The sequence below is a fragment of the Pinus tabuliformis genome, chromosome 9 (genome assembly GCF_031772625.1).
Source record: "Pinus tabuliformis cultivar Carrire ecotype Pingquan chromosome 9, CPIR1, whole genome shotgun sequence".
NCBI lineage: Eukaryota > Viridiplantae > Streptophyta > Pinopsida > Pinales > Pinaceae > Pinus > Pinus tabuliformis.
This window is the reverse complement of record NC_142307.1, coordinates 1,588,032,545-1,588,049,557: the sequence shown is the minus strand read 5'-3', so window position 1 is coordinate 1,588,049,557 and position 17,013 is coordinate 1,588,032,545.

The window sequence follows — 17,013 nt, the reverse complement described above, 5'->3', positions numbered from 1 at the left end:
ACGCTCATATCATTTCACTCCCATTTCCACTCACATGTTTCATTCCATCTACGCTGCTACCATTCACCACACTCTGTTATGCTGTGCTCACTACGCTGCTGCCATTCACCATACTCTGTTTTTTTTTCCTCTCCACTAATTCTAATCACCAGTGGAGGTCTGTTACGGCCGTATCTAGAGCTAAAGCCATAATCCACTGTGTTGAGGCTGTAAATCCACCAAGTCAAGGCCACTTTAAAGCCGAGTTCCAAAACAGAGCCGTGAATTCACTGTGTAAGACCCTTGTTGAAGCCGTGTTCCAAAACAGAGCCGTGAATTTACTGTGTAAAACCCTTGTTGAAGCCGTGTTCTGGAACAAAGCCGTGAATTGACTGTGTGAGGCCGTTTTGAAGCCGTGTTTCAAATAGAACAGAACTGTAATAGCCAATGGGGAAGCTCTTGAGGGCAGAACTGGAAGGTTCAAAGTTTTTGGAGGGTTATCCTCAGGTCAAAGAGGCATTACAAAAGGCAAACTGGTTACAATGCGTACAGAAGTTCAGAGGCTACCATAAGGAGGTTACAAAGGCCTTTGCAAGGTCCTTCAGAGAAAAAGATAATCACGTGGAGATAGGGGACTTACAATTCACAGTCAATGAAAGCAGCATAGCACAAGCTACCTCACTTCCACAAACCGGAGAAAGGTGGTTTAAGAACCGGTCAGTTCAAGATCAGCAGTGGAAATGAATTTTAAAAAACCCAGGTATGGACACCAGTATCTTTACCAAAGGGATTCCTGTTTCTTATGTTAAGGAGGAGTGGACCACTTTACTCTTGTTAGTGCAGAAATTTTTCACTTGTGAGGGAAGATTTGGGGTCTTATATGTTTATCATGCAAAGGTTATGATGCATTTTCTAGGAGATGATATTAACCTCCCATACTTTCTATTTTCAAGTCTTAAGAAAATGTGTGCAATGGTCCAAAAGAACCCCAGAAATATTGAAGCACATTTATGTCATCACGGTCTTGTGAAATTGTTGGTTGAGGAACAATTGAAATCAAAAAGAGACACGTGGGAGAGGTTTCTCATAAGAAATCATTTTCAAGAATTAGGAGAAACTTCTGGAGGATCCCCTCAAGTACCAAAAAGAAGTAGAAGAAAAAGAGGAGAAGGGGTTAACCAAGAAACTACTGCCCAAACAGAAACTATTGTTCCTGATACTACTATGCCTGAAACAACTGCCCAAGAGGAAACTGTTCAAGACCAGTTTGATGAGGAAACTGATATACAGCATCCTGAACAGGAAATTGATCCTGGATTTACTGAAGATGATAACCAAGCAGCCCAAGGAATTATCACTGAAACTCTTTAAGAACTTGCTCAAGAAATTGCTCAGAAAAGAAAAGAAGGGAGGAAGAAACGAAAGAAAGATAAAGGTAAATTTGTAGTCCAAGAAACTCACCTCACTCCTGAAGATACTAGTGAGGAAGACACTCAGCCCTTAGCTCAAAGAATGGCCAAACTTCATAAAACTGCCCTTTCCAAAAAGGAGGAAAAACAAAAGCAAAAAGTACCAAAAGAAAAACAGAGTACCACCTCTGTAAGAAGGAGCAGCAGATTACAAAACAGAAAAGTAGGGGCCACAAAGGGTAAACAGTCATTCTTCATTGACTTAAGCTCACCTCAAAAAGGTGCTACAAGTCCTGACTTAGAGAAAAGTCCTTCACACGCTGAGCATATTGAGACTAGTCCTCCACGTGAGGAAAGTCCGTTTGAACATGAACTTGAGCATGAACATGGATCTGAATTTGATTATGAACCAAGTCCCAAAAAGTCACCTGAGGTTGACCCGGAGCAGCAAAAGGTGTATAATTATCTGGAAACATTGGAGCAAGCAGCCGCTGGCCCAAGCAATGTTCAGCCTTTAGAGCAACAAGTCCACTCCTTGAAACAGGAAATTTTTGAGATTGAGGTTCTAAATCGACATATCATGCAAGAAAATGAAAAGTTGAAAGAGCAAGCCAAATTGGATAAGATGATTCATGATAACACCATGTTACATTTGGGCCTGTGGCAAAGAAATAACAAAAAGTTAAGGAAGAAATGCAAAAAGCTAAACAGAGCCTTGATCAACCTAAAGTTCAGATGCTTAGTAAAGAAGCCAAGGGTCAATGTGTCTACACAGAGAAAGAAGAGGAGATTGGATGTCTTGGCAGAGGCGTGTTTTTGCATGAGGACATGCAATGCCCTCGTAGTGGGGGTATGTAGAGTCTCTACTTTACACCTTATCATCCATCATTACCTACTGTTTTCATCACTTTCCTCTCTCTTTTGCCTCATTTTCCACCCAGATCATTACATTAGTTGTCATTAAACATGATCAAGTGAGCTTTGCTAATGGGTAATTGTTTTGTTTAGTTTTTTACGTATTTGCAGGCATTCCGCAGCCTTCTGCTGATTCCGTAGCCATCTGCTGATTCCGCAGCCATCTGATGATCCCGCAGCCATTTTGTTGATTTCAAGGTTCCACGTGCTATTTTGCAGAACGAGCCACATGAGCATGTTGGAATATACGTGCTCGAGGTTCCTGTGCCATCAGTTCAGCCGGCCACATCATTTGTACCTCCGGTCAAAGGGGGTCAAGTTACGGTCAAATAAAGGCAGCTTAACGTTGATACGTAAGCTGTTTGATCACGTCGGTGGAAAAGGTGACTTGTCCGTGTTTTGAAAGCCGTGGGGGACATGATCTAATGGTGGATTCATTGCCCATATCGACCAAGACCTCCATCTCGACCATGAAGCCTATGATGTGTTAATTGCACCTTTAATACGCATGACAGTCAGTTTATTTTCTGTTTTATGCTTACGCATTAGGCCATCTTGCAGATGCCTATATATACTTGCGTCTGCGTACGCTTATGTTAACTTTTAGATGTTGTAGTTTATGAACATGTGAGAATTTTGGCACGTTTTTGAACTCTGTTTTTATAAGAGTTGTTCCAGCACTTTTTGACTATGTATTTCTGCATATAAAGTAATTGAAACAGTGATGTTTTGAAGTTTTAAGAGCATCTGAGTTTTCTGTGGATGATATGAATGGAGGGCCCCTGTTCGTATTAGCCTTGTAAAGTATTTCATGTTTATACTTCTGCAATTTCTTTATTTTACATACAGAATTTCCTTTCTTGAGTTATGTACAGCTTGATTTCTTTTCATTGCTGCAACCTTTATTTTCACTGATCAGATTTGCTTCTTTGCAGGCTTTTACCCGGGATTGAGTGTGTTGTATTTGCTTTAAAATCTAATGGTAGTTGCAGTTGTCTGATTCGTAATGCTGCCCTTTTTACTCTGTTTTTCTAGATTAGTTTTAGCTTAGTTTTACAAGTTGGATGCTAACTAATTTATGCTCTCTTTATCATGAATGGCTTATCTTTCAAGAGAACAGAACACTAATTAATTGCAGCTTGTCTTTGAGTAGTCTTGGCTTGTGACACTAATACTTTTTCCACTTGTTACACATAATCACATATGTAGGAAGCAGTATGATGGAAAAGGCTTAGTAGTGTTACAATTTGTCAATTAGAGTTTTTATCAATTCTTGGATTTGTCTTTAGCTACCTCCTAATCGTGTTTTACGCAGTACTATGTGGTAGAAGCAGGGAGTTAGGAGGAGATAACCATTATCATCAATCCTTGAAGTGATTTTCTTGTTTCTTTTATTTGCAGCAATATGGATAGAGACTAATGCCATTAGAACGTGGTCATTTACTTTCAAGTCATTTCAATTTATTCATTTCTTTCAAGTTCTTTTCCTTTACAAATTTAGCAAGTAATTAGAAATCACCAATCACACACTTTCACTCATCTAGAACTCACTTTTCACACACTTGCACTCATCTGTCTATAATCATCACTCCATCTTAGGAAGATAAGTTAACCATAAACAACACCCCAAACGACAAAAGCTCTAAGAAAGTTGCTTAAGTACATATAGTACACCTTCACTTCATCAGCTTACGAGCCCCGGGTTGACAATTAATGACATCAATTTAGGAACACTAAATTGACTAAACAGGTACTTGATCCTTGAGTGATCTGATTGGTGGCAAATGTGTTCACCCTTTTTGCATAGTTCTCATGTGATAGTAGTCTCCCTGCGCTGTTCAGCAAGCCAGGAAGACCTCTGCCCTGTAATGTTGCAAACTTGTCCATGAACCTGTTGACTTCTGTTTGCATGTCCTGGCTTCTTCTGTCTAATGTTTGTACCAGGCTTTTCAAGGTGAGGACCCTCTTTATCAGCTGGATGGTTTCAGTTCTATTGGAGATTCCCATTGCTTCCAGCTGAGGACCTGTGCGGTTATTGAGCACATTGATCATTCTGTTGGCTATCTCAGGCATATTGCCTAGAGATTCCCTTGATCTTTGGACTTCCTTGTGTGCTTTGGCTATGAGTTTTTTTTGCTCATGAATGGTCTCAATATACTGCCACTGGTCTGTGATCGATTGACCAATGTTGGCCCATAAGACTGTCTTGAGCTGAGCCACCACTTTGTCAAGGGTGAGCTCTTTCTCTAGCTCCTTTATCTTCTCTTTGAGAGCCTTGACTTCTCTTCCCTTTTCAGCTATGCTTTGCTTTGACTTGTCATATTTTTCATTGAGCTTAGCCAAATTCTCCCTGGCTTCATTTAATTCTGCCATTTGGGCTTCTAAGGCTTGAATTTCATTCTTTAGCTTCTGCATGTCAAGGCTTGGAGCCAGCTTTGTTGTTGGTGCTGGTGTTGATGTAGATGGTGCCGTTTGAGCCGTCTGTTCTGTAGGAGGAGCAGTAATCTGAGGAGTTTCCTCAAGGTTGATTATTTGTGGAGGGGGCTGAGATGTTTGGCCTCCTTCCTTCTGTTGCAGGGCTGCCTGCAGTGCAGCCTCTGACTCTCCCAATTTCTCTTGTGTCTGGATCAACTGTTTGTATAATGATACCAGCATAGCTGCTGCATCTTGGTCATGCCTTAGCTGGGCAACCTCTCATGTTTGAGGATGAAGAGTTGTTGGGATCTTAACCATTTTTCTTAACGTTGCCATATCTGCATCTCTTAATTTCAACAGTGCTTGTATAGCTTTGGTTTCCTTGGGATCATGCCCAAGCTCTATGATGATATCCTCCAATGTTTTGATTCGGTTGTCCTTTGCCTGGGAGGATGCTTTCTCCAACTCTAGTTGGGCAGCTGTGTTGTTTAGGCTATTTTCCAGCCTATAATTCACCAATGTTCTGTCTGCAAGGGTGGCATATACCATCTCACCCGTTTGCTTGTGCAATTCAATTTGATCCATAGGGTGGATGCCTTTTGCAAGGACCTCAAGGTTGGTCCTTATGTAGTCTGCAACTGACTGTGGCTGCAGCATGGTTGGCATGAAATGACTCATTACCATTTTGCCCTCATGCACATCATAGGCAGACATTAACCTTTGTTGGTTTGTAGGAGCCATCTTTAACAAGTGATTGTAGAGCTGTATCTTGAGTGGCTCATTCCTCTTTTTGATATCAATAAATTGTTGTTTGATGCCTGCTTCAGCTCCCCTTTGGTGGCTTGCAGAGCTGACTTCTCCTCCAACTGTCCTTTCTTGTTACTGCTGAAAGGAACTTGCAGATGCCTCCATACTCGGTGGGCCCATGCCCAAAGATTGCCCAATAGGCATTTCTTCCTCAGGGAGGGGATTCATTCTGTGCCTTTTCCCCCCTTGATTTGTAGATGTGGTGAGGGGAGTCTCCTGCTCTCTATCCCTCTTTTTTCCCTTTTCTTCTTTTTGTGGAGTTTGTAGCACTGAGGCCTCCACTGTCTTTTCTTGCCTAGGAGGCACATTCTCTTGAACTTGTTGCTCAGTGGATATTGGGGCTTCAGCTGTTTGTTCTTGCTGCTGTATTGGCTGCCCCTCTTTCTGCCCTTCTTCTTGCTGTTCTGCTACCGGAGGTGGCTGCTCCTGCTCCATCTCTTTCTCTTTCTCTTTGTTGGAAGCCTGATAAGTATCTTTGGCTGCTTGCTGATGCGCTGTAGAAGATGAGGCAGCTGCTCCCACTTGAGTGCCTGGAAGAGAAAATACCTGTGAACAAAGCTCTAAGTCATCCAACTTTTGGAGATTTTTTAATGTTCTTTGAGCTAGTTCTGCTTGTGTGGCAGCCTCTTCTAAGGTGCCTTCCCTCCATTTTAGTTGATTTGCATATTTTTCTATGTGAGGCAACCTTAAGTGGTCATAACTGGCCAGCCTATATCTGACCCTTCTTAAACTTATGAAATGATTGGGGTCGTATGGTTTCCAAAGGAAGCTGGTCTGTAAGCCAAGGGCTTCTAGCATTCTATCTGCCTCTTGCCAACCTTCCTCCCTTTTATTGTAAATGAAGTGGCCTAATTGGTTTCTGACTTTGAGTTGTGCTTTCTTTCCCTTGCCTGAAAAATGGAGTACATCAGTGTTCCCAAATTGCCTGAAATATTCGAGGGCAAACAATCTCATAGGCACATATTTGGGTAATCTGTATGGGGGCAACTCACACCCATATATTCTGATAACTGTGTGGTTTCGGTAATAGTACCAATCCCCAATGTTGTATACCTTAGATAACTGAAGAATCCTCTGCATCTCATCAGTTAGTCTTGGAGGAGGTGAGCTCAGGAGCAGAGACATGGCTGGGTGGATGAAGAGGTCTATAAACTCACAATAAGTGTATGGGGAACAAGATCTGCAGTGGAAGGCAAAGGACCAATAAACCACTGACCTTGGATTGCCTTGTGCATCCACTCTTTTCACAACAAAAGGAAATTTCTCATGCTGATAATATAAGATTAAGTGGTAGATATAGGAGGTGTATCTGAACACCCTTTCTCTTGCCAAGTTCATCAATTGATCATGTATTTTATTGGATATGTAAGTGGCATAGTCATAACAGATTGGGGACTTGCCAGGGGAAAACATGAGCATCATCACCAGCACAGTTTCATCAACATATTCTATTGAATTATAGCCCAATATGGGACTAATCATGTCTACAAGGTCTCTGCCCAATTGGTTGAGGTATACATGAGAAATGGGAGGGTACTGCACGGTGTCAGAGTCAATGTACAATTGATTCATCTTGGTGACTTGAGCATCTGTCAGCTTAGCTCCTTGCTTTATCAGATCTATCAATGATAAAGGAACTAATTTCTTATCAGTATTGAAGTGTAGCATCTCTCTGATGGCTTCAGGGGTGACATAAAAAACAACTGAGCCTGAAGGGTCAAGCACAGCCCTCTGAGTGGGGTCATAGCAGTCAGCACATCGGTGGATTAGGTCAGGAAACTGGTTGACCTGAGGGAGCTTGAAGATAGGGAGGAAAGAGTCCCAAATGCCCAATATATCCATTCCACTCTCATGCTTGATCTTCAATTCATTTAGCAAGTGAATGTGGTACTTGCTATGCATTAGCATTTCCTCTGATATTTGATAATCTAGATCTGCTAATGCTTTCCACTCCAACTCTCTCTGAGGGGCATTCAATGGAGCAATATTCAGGGCCACAGGTGCTACTGGTGCATCCATGGTTAAGTAGTACTATGATTTGTATTAGAACTGGTTACAGTGGGCAGAACAATACAGAGGGGTATTTTTGCAGCAGTGAGGCAAATTGCCAAGGAAAAATGGAGTAAACAGTGGTAAGAATAGTTCGAATTCTCCAATGAGAGTTAATTGAGCGAATGCAGGGACCAGTAGCACTGTTTTCGCGGTGAAGTAGTGCAACTCAGGTTTTAAGTCCACGAATGTGAGGACTGACTGCAGATTTTGTGAAAATTTGGCTAAACGAGGCTCTGCAGGTGAATTTCGACTCAACACTTGGAAATGAAGGCTGGCTACCGGGGATTTGCTGGTAAATGTAGGCTTCCTTACTCTTTTTAACTTAGTTTCGGACAATTATGGACACAACCAAGCGGGAAGGGAATGATTCGGATAAATACCTGGTGTAATAACGGAAAATGGTCACAAATGCAGGTGGGATTGAAGGTGCCAACGGTCCTCGAGTTGATTTCTGCAGGTTGGCGACGAACGGTCGTAATTTGCATGCAGAGGTGAGCAACAGTCTATTTAGCAAAAGTGACAAAAAACATGAAATTTGGCTAAAATATGGACTTTTCGGGTTATTGGCGCTTTTTTTGGATGACGTCATCAGGTGGGGTCAAGGTCGGGTGACGTCAGCATGACGTCATTGGCTGACGTGGCGGCCTGTGAGTGGTCCACGGGGACTTCATAGGTGGAGGACATGTCAGAGCGATGGCGGGCGGGGGGTGCTGATGCAGCGGTGAGGTGGCGTGACGTTGGCATGACCGGTCAGCGGAAAACCGGAAGTGGTAAGCGGTATGATATCGCACCGCTCTTTATACGGAAGCGGGATTGTTAAAGGGCGGCCCAATACAATTTGGGGATGACGCATGGTAGAGGCCTGACGTCACCCTCTAACAAATTTCGGAAGCTAACATCAGTACATCGGGGCCGCTCCGAAATTGATAAGGGTCGTCGGATGGGAAAGCCCAGATCCGACGGCTGGCGGGAGGCAGAGGCGGCCGGACGATACGGTCAGACGGGACCAATAAAATATTATTATTTGTTTTGAAATATGCGCCCGACGGACCTTGGTATATAACGGCAATTTGGGTTATTTCAAAGTATTTTTGTGGAAAAATGCGCATGGCAACAAACTTAGGATAGGGGGGAAAAATGGGTTTTTGGTTTATATTGCAAATTGCGCGGGTTAGGAGTAATAGTGGGTTATCTTTACAAGGTTTTTTGCAAATGAAGAGGGTAAATGGTTTCAAAGGTTTCTGAAGGGAAAGAGGGGTAGGGCTTAGGTTGTTAAACTGAACAGAGGTCAATTCAATCCCTGACCTTGGACATATGGCTATAATGCCAGGGGGGAGGGAATATCTATACATTGTTTGGGGTTTATACACCATAGTGTTCATCATAGTAGGGGAAAGGGGAACATAGGGGATTTAGATAATAAGAAGTTAGGAGTTAATATGAGTGGAGAAGGTGAATGAGGGGGTAAAGCACTAAGTTTATATGAAATCAACTTAGTTTAGGAAGTAGATCAAAATGAAAAGAATTTTACACAAGAAATGTGGCTTTTAAAGAAATAAGAACCAGCATAAGACATTGAATTCTTTTATGAACATAGCTGGTAATGGGATTGTTAGTAATGAATGTGAAGGGGGAGAAACAGGAAGTTAGACATGCTCCTTTGTTTTGCTGCAAAGTGATGGAGAAGAGGAGCTTCCCTATCCATTGATGTTTCCTTGATGTTAGACCAGTAAAATTCAATTGAAAGGAATGACATTTCTGCAACCCCCTCTACCTACCCATCTACTTGCCTAGCATTTTTTGTTTCTTCATGGAGGGTGCACTTAGACTTGTAGACCCTCATGTGCCTTTTCTTTTCTTTTGTCTTTTTCTTTTTCTTTTCTATCTGGAACTACCCTTATTGCTTCCAAGGTCCCAGATTAAGCAGTTGGGAACCTTAATTCTCTACCTAACTACTGGTCTGCCAAGATTGAACTGTTTGGACAGACTTCTTTCTCTATTCTACAACAAGAAATTGAAACATGGCATGATCCAGATTAGGTTGTTGGACCATCCATCCAAAATTGAGTCAACATCAAGCTATGTACACATATTACCTTCTCTTGAAAATATGGGATCTTTGCATCACCAGAGCAGAGCATATTTGGAACTTCCTTTGCCAATCATGAACTATGAAACCTATTGGTATAGGTATCTAACAGGAAGATTGTAAAAGAAAATTATATATATATATATATATATATATATATATTACCAAAAAGATGTATTTTTAAATAAATAAACCAATATGAAATGGACAAACTTATTAGTCTTTACATCAATAAAGTTATCTGAAGCAATCTCATGCATATTGATAACAATTAGATCCATGGTTAATTCTGAACATACTTTATATTTATTGGGTTTAAAACAAATTTAAGTAACCTTTAACAATGTATTATCACAACTTTCTTTCATAGCTCCAGTAGCAATGCTCTTCCCAAGGTTCCACAACAAGAGAAATAATTTTTCTTCTCCAAGTAGCATCACCACATCTTTGGAAAATCAATATAAAATCTCAACAACTTTAGCTAAGTTGGGCACCATCCTTCGTCAAAAATTGAACATCTCTTCCTATGGCCTCCATAGCCCCACCAAATGGGTCATTAGGAGCTCTTAAAGCAAATCATTAAGCACTCAAGGATTTAATTAGGTCATAATTGGAAAACTCAACTCTATCCATGGGATCAAGGGAAAATTTTAACAACCCTCCTCAAATTTAATGTATACTCTTGCCTTCCTATGGCCTACATAGCCCCACCAAATGGGTCATTAGCTCTTAAAGCAAATCACTAAGAACTCAAGGATTTCATTAGGTCATAATTGGAAAACTCAACTTTATCCATGGGATCAAGGGAAAATTTTAACAACCCTCCTCAAATTTAATGTATACTCTTGTCAGTATTCACTTAATCTTTTTTTTATCACTAAGATTCTATATTTGATGATATTAATCTTCAGTTCTCTTAAGGCCATCAAAGATTAACTTTTCTCCTCCATTTCTATTATGGATGTTCATTTATAATTCATTAATTATGAAGGGACTCTTTAAATGCATAAACATATGTTCCTAAAAGGGAGGATATGAGGATTGTGACACCAAGGTTTTTCAAGTAATGGAATTTTACTACCTTGATAAAACCTTGGTTTCCATGGCCTTAGAGAACTAGAAGGAACAAGAACCAAAATCACTAGATAGAATTAGAAGGTTGAAAGTCAAGTTTACCATCTTTTATGAAATATCCTTTTGACTTAGCTTCAAGGTGTATGATGAAGGCTTATATAGAGAAGAGGAAATGGTGGAGCTCGTGGGTCCCCCACTTCTTCAGGCACAAGCTCCCACTCAATTATAATTGAGGATGAAACAAAGGAGTAGGAACACATGAAGGGGAAAGCTCTAAGTACCTCCTCTCATCTTGGCCCATCTTAACCCTCCTTCTATTTAAACTTTGTATTAGTCTTCTACTTATAATTTTTGTTCTAATTTCATATTTGTACAAAGTTTTACTATATTTGTTTTGTTATTCCATATACATTAGTTAGAACAATCTCATAAACTTTATAAATAGATGGTAAAGACTTAGTAAATTTATGGACAGAGAGTTAATCCTTAATTTTCTTTTTAATAAGCCTCAAACATGCATTATTATAATATAAATTTAAATTAATCTAAAAAAATACACACATCTAACTAACAAAATTATTACAATAAAAATTATTATTGATAATTCATTTTAATAAGATAACTCCTCAACAAATTCTTTTTTCACAAAAAATACAAAATTTAAATAAATTTAGAAAATAAATTTTAAAAATAAATAATTCAATTTTAAAAAATAAATTTTACACCACTACAAAACAAAAGCAATATTTAAATCTCCAATCTTTGAAACCATAGAAATTCGATTCAAAACCAATTAGCATATCTTCCCAATTCAATGAATTCAAAACATCTTATTGTATTTAGGGTAGTTGCCAAAGAATGCATTGAACAGATAGCAAAGATCTCTATCCTTAGTAATTATTGACGAGAAGATGCTAATTTGGTCTTTTGGTTAAACATCCATATGTATTTTCCCTAGTAACACTTGTGTTTGAAGTATTTTCCTACTTGAATGGTTGGAATTTATCCACACCCTATTTGAATATGCCAACTTTATTTGGGATTCAAGATTTCTTGCAATTGATATAACTCTCTTGGGTTTCATTCAAATCCATTTACATTGTTCCCCAATCAAACTCTAGCAACAATTTGTATCATTATGTTTTTTATCACTCTATGGATAGGATCATAGTGACTTGCATCAATGATTTTGGATAGATTATAAGAAGATCAAGTTGAAACTATCTCTTGATTGATTGACATTTATAATGAAACTCAGAAAAATGTACAACAATCACTATATATAGTAAATGATTTTTACTTTCCAAAATATCAAACATCTCAGATTACTCTATAATAATGAATAGAATATTTATGCAATAAACCTATTAAATTATGATTACAATTAATAGAATATTCTTGAAATCTTGAATCCCAAATAAAGTTGGCATATTCAAATAGGGTGTGGATAAATTCCAACCATTCAAGTAGGAAAATACTTCAAATACAAGTGCAAATACATATGGATGTTTAAGCAAAAGACCAAATTAGCATCTTCTCGTCAATAATTACTAAGGATAGAGATCTTTGTTATCTCTGCAATGCATTCTTTGGCAAATACCCTAAATAACCAAAAAGAGAGAGTCTCATACTGTGGATACTCATGTCATGTCAATGATGCAATTTTTGAGACCTACCTCTTTAACTAAGATCCAAAATTCTACTTACACCATTTGCCAACATCTTGTGACACTTTCATTATCATCATGGAAGAGTAATAATTGAATGCTACTCTTTCACTCTCATCATGGAAGAGTAACAATTTAATGCTACTCTTTCCTACGCTTGCCTTCGAAGGCTTCTTATTTCAACTTAAGGTGGATGAGGATATGTTGAGCCTAGATTGTGTTGGCATTATGATTCAGGTGTTGTCCTTGATGGCAAACCCATTCAGGGGATAAATCAAGAAGGACGCAGGAAATATGTTCAGCACGTGCGTCCCCGCAGGTATACCATACAGAACCCGCGTCCAGGGACGCAGGCCAGCCGTTCAGGAGGTGCGTCCGCCCAGTGCACACATTTCAAGGCAGAGAAATGCACGTGGGGGTTTCTTGTGTGGTATCTAGCCGACGGTTTTGTGTTTCTATGATGTCGGCTCGTGGTATTGTTCCATGTTTTGGGGAGAAGCTTGCCTATATAAAGCAGAGGAATTCATTTGGATTAGGCATCATCTTGGTTGATCATCTCTTGGTGTGATCTAGTCCATATCTTTAAGGGTAAATCTTCTAAAGGACTACGATCTATATGGCGCATGATCAGATCTGTGGATCTGAGTGTTTGGGTTGGTTCTGAAGTCCTCTTATCTTCTATATCTAAAGGGACGCAGATTCAGTGAAGGGAAAGTGCGCCGGGACGCAGTACAGTAAAGGATCAGGTGCGTCTCTGAAGCGAAGGACGCGGCTCGACTGTGGTATTGGGTGCGTCTCTGAAGCAAAGGACGCGGCGCGACTGTGGTATTGGGTGCGTCCCTGAAGCAAAAGACGCGGCGCGATAGTGTTGATGTGTGCGTCGGTCGCAGACAAGCAAAAGTAACAGTGCGTCTGCACGCAGAACAGCATAAGGTATACTGCGTCCAGTCGCAGGCCACAGAAAGAAAATATGCGTCCCTGTCTCAAGATGATCTGTTAACTGTATATTTCTGTTCATAAGGTGTTCTGGGTTGTTTCAGTAATTACTGATCTGATATCTGTAGTAGACTGTATCTGTTGTATACTTGTTGATCATTTTGAAAAAGAAGTAGGGGGTTGTAGCTCCCTTCCAGGAGAAGTCTGGAAAACGAGAAAGAGTTGTAGCTCTTTGCAGGTTGCAGCCTGCGTGCTGGTAAAGGACTGCACCAGTACAAAATCATTGTAAAAAGAATTTCTTGAAAGAAGATAGAGACATTATTGCAGCAGGTGGTTTTTCTCCCGCATTGGGTTTCCACCTTACATCTTGTGTTCTTTGGTGTGACTGTCTATTTTCTTTATTCATGCTCATTGTTTTATTGCAAGAATATTTCAAAAGATCAAATAAGGAAGATTTGGTAAATTGCTAGATAATACTGATTCCCCCCCCCCCTCAGTATTATTTCCAACAATTGGTATCAGAGCAGGTCCTTCAAAACAGCTTGATCGCTTGAAGGTAGATCGTTCATCATGAGCAACTACGAGAGAGAAGCATCAATCAGGCCACCCGTCTTCGATGGGACAAACTTCAATTATTGGAAGGTAAGAGTTACTGCATATCTTCAATCTCTTGGTACAGAAGTTTGGAACATTGTAGAATCAGGCTATGCCTTTCCTTCAGTTACTCCTACAGATCCAGCTGAGAAAAAGCAGTATGAAACAAATGCAAAAGCAGTCAGTACTCTATTAGGAAGTATATCTCAAACAGAGTTCATGAAGGTCATGCACTTCAAATCAGCAAAAGAGATATGGGACAAAATGATCACTAGCTATGAAGGAGATGAACAGGTAAAAGAAGCTAAACTTCAAACTCTCAGGACTCAATATGAGACTCTCAAGATGTATAATGATGAAAGTGTGGCTAATTATTTTCTTCGAGTAGATGAGATTGTTAATTGTATGAAAAATTTGGGTGAAGAAATAAAAGAGACTATAGTAGTTCAAAAGATTCTAAGATCTTTATCTCCCAAATTTGAATCTAAAGTATCTGCAGTAGAAGAAAAGGAAAATCTCCGTGTTCTCACTATGTCTCAGCTGCATGGAATTCTAACTGCTTATGAAATGAGAAAGGGAGGTCCATCAGACAGAAGGGAAGCTGCTTTTAAAGCATCAGGCAAAGAAGATCACTATGAAGCATGTCATGTTCCAGAAGAAGAGGAAGAAGAATCAAACTTTGTCAGAAATCTTCAAAGGGGTTCTGGAAGGTTCAGAGGTAAGCTACCTTTCAAATGTTTTGCTTGTGGAAGAGTAGGTCATTATGCTGCAAAATGCTCTTATAAGGATAAAGGAAAGGAACCAGTTAGATGGAACAAGAAACAGGGTACAAATAAGAAAAGCTACTACACCCATGAAGATAGCGATGGCTTATCAAACAGTGATGAAGATGAACAAGGTAACAAATATAGATTGTTAATGGCATTTGAAGATGATAATTATGAGGATGCTATAGATGTGGATAACCTTTATGATGAAATTACTAGACTCAAGAGATGTATAGAAGAAAAGAACATGATTATTGATACTCTACAATTTCAGATTGATGAAAAGGAAAAACATCTTGAAAAATTAGAAGGTGAAATTGTTGGTCTTAGAAAAGAAATTGAGAAAACAAAAACTATTAATCTCAAGTTTATTAAAGGATCTGAAACGTTGAATGAGATTATCAGTGTGCAGCGATCTCCTCTAAATAAGACAGGTCTGGGCTACAATGGAGAAACTTCTCAAGCTTCCACTTCAAAAAGTTATCTTGATGCAGCAAGAAGAAATGAGCAAGAACACAAGGAAGATCATCAGGTAAAGCAGGGACGAACTTCAAACTATCAGGGGCAATCCAGCTTAAGGGTGAACAAAAGCCACAACCAGCCACAGGTAAAACCTTCTCAATTTGGTTCAAGAATAGATGAAAATAGAAATTACAATCAGTCGGCTGGTAGATTCAATAATCGCAGAAACTTCTTCAATGGACAATGCTTTTCTTGCCATAACTTTGGTCACAAAGCAGCCCAATGTGTTGCGTATAAAACAATCATGACTAGGGAAGCTCAAAAACAAAGAAGCATGACAGGGAATACAAAAAGGACCTATAACAATTTTTCAGCTCTTGAAAATGAAGTTGAATGCTCTATTTGCAATAATTTTGGACATGAAGATGTTGAATGTAGAAACAGGTTTCCGGAAAGAAAGGTACAAGAACAAAAAAGGGAACAAACCTCAGGCACCAAAACATGGAAAATAAAGGAACCTCAAACAGAAAGATGTGGGATAGCATTCTATGCAGAAGGACAAGAAAATCTATGGTACATTGACAGCGGATGTTCAAAGCACATGACAGGTGATAAAGAAAAACTTGAATCTTATTCTAATTTAGAAAAGGGAAAGAAAGTCTCTTTTGGAAATGATACTCCTGCAACTATAAAAGGAAAAGGTATTGCTCCTTTAAAAGAAGATGTTAAGGCTGGAAATGTTTTGTTTGTTGATGGACTAAAGCATAATCTTCTAAGTGTAAGCCAGATGTGTGATCAAAGAACCGAGGTTATATTCAGATCAAATGGATGTCTTGTTCGTGATCTTGATACAGGTAAAACAGTTCTCAAAGGAAAAAGAACTTCAAATAATCTATACATTTTTGATGAAGAACAACAACAATGCTATTTAAGCAAGGATGAAGAGCACTGGTTATGGCATCGAAGATTGGGACATCTAAGCTTCTCACAAATAAGGAAAGCTTGCAAATATCAGGCAGTTCGCGATCTTCCAGATATCAAAATTCCTGACAACACCATGTGCAGATCATGTCAGTTTGGAAAACAGACTAGAACTAACTTTCCAGAGAAAGAAGGATCAGCCAGTATGCCTCTTGAGCTAGTACATACAGATGTATGTGGACCATTCAGAAAAAGAACACCTAGAGGAGAGGAATACTTGATATTATTTATTGACGATTTCTCCAGGTTTGTTTGGTTAGGACTTATGAAGCACAAAGATGAAGCTTTCGAAAAATTCAAATCCTTCAAAGCCTTGGCTGAAAATGAATCAGGTCACAAGATTAAGTGCCTCAGATCCGACAGAGGTGGAGAATTTACTTCAAATGAATTTTTCGATTTCTGTGATGAACATGGAATAAGGAGAGAATTTTCTACAGCTAGAACTCCTCAGCAAAATGGAGTAGTGGAAAGAATGAACAGAACAGTCCAGCAAATGGCTCGTGCTATGCTTGATGAATCAGGAACTCCTGCAACCTTCTGGGGTGAAGCTGCACATGCGGCAGTTATTATTCTCAACAAGACAAATGTCCGAGTGAACAGCACTCAAACTCCTCATGAGCTCTGGAGTGGTAAAACTCCTTCAGTAAAGCACTTCAAAATCTTTGGGAGCAAATGCTATATCAAAAATACTGAGGAGCAGCTTGGCAAACTTGATCCTAGAGCAGATGAAGGAATTCTTCTTGGCTACTCTCCACATAGCAAAGCATACAAATGCTACAATAAAAGACTTGGCAGAATTGTTGAAAGCATTGATGTAGTGGTTGATGAAAAAGGATACATTCCTAGGCAAATACATCGTGAAGACA